General features: G+C 47.6%; 1 non-coding gene across 1 annotated transcript; it reads left to right on the plus strand.

Moving 5' to 3' along the window:
• The first annotated feature begins 257 nt into the window (after positions 1–257).
• trnac-gca (transfer RNA cysteine (anticodon GCA)) lies at positions 258–329 on the plus strand. Its single transcript has one exon. It is a non-coding gene; the product is annotated as a tRNA-Cys (tRNA).
• The last annotated feature ends 265 nt before the right edge of the window (positions 330–594 follow it).

A 594-nucleotide genomic window follows, 5' to 3' on the forward strand; every position in this document is an offset into this window, starting at 1 on the left:
GGTGGTTCGAGTTCCGCGTTCTGTGGTGAGGATGTATTCACTGAAGCCGAGAGACAAGGCGTTCCAAGTTGGGTCGTGCATCGCATCTGTACACAATAATGTGACTCACTCCATTCATGAAACATTTCTGATTGCCGTAATTATTTGTCTCCCAGAATAACTCATGAAGCTTCTTATCATATTGGTAATATCAACATTGGTCACAGCCAGCTACTGAGCTCCATTACATTGTGCGTGCAAGAGTGGTCAACAGATGTGGGGGTGTAGCTCAGTGGTAGAGCATTTGACTGCAGATCAAGAGGTCTCTGGTTCGAATCCAGGCGCCCCCTTGCACGTTCCAAGTGCTTCTTTTGGTGACTCAGAAAATCAGCAATATGTCGCTGTCGTTGTTTTTGTTGAGTTTGCCGCACAGATCCAGGCCTTTTGACCCAACGGGTCTGTGCCAGTCTTCATGCTTCACACAAGACACCTCCCTCCCGACTTCATTTGCCCCCATCCGCACACTCTTCCATTCCTTTCGCCCCGTGTGTTTATCTCGTTTGCCATTTCATGTATCGATGTTATTTGCCTCAACTGCTCCTTAAGGTAGCGAAT

Source organism: Heptranchias perlo, chromosome 20, assembly GCF_035084215.1.
Source record: "Heptranchias perlo isolate sHepPer1 chromosome 20, sHepPer1.hap1, whole genome shotgun sequence".
NCBI lineage: Eukaryota > Metazoa > Chordata > Chondrichthyes > Hexanchiformes > Hexanchidae > Heptranchias > Heptranchias perlo.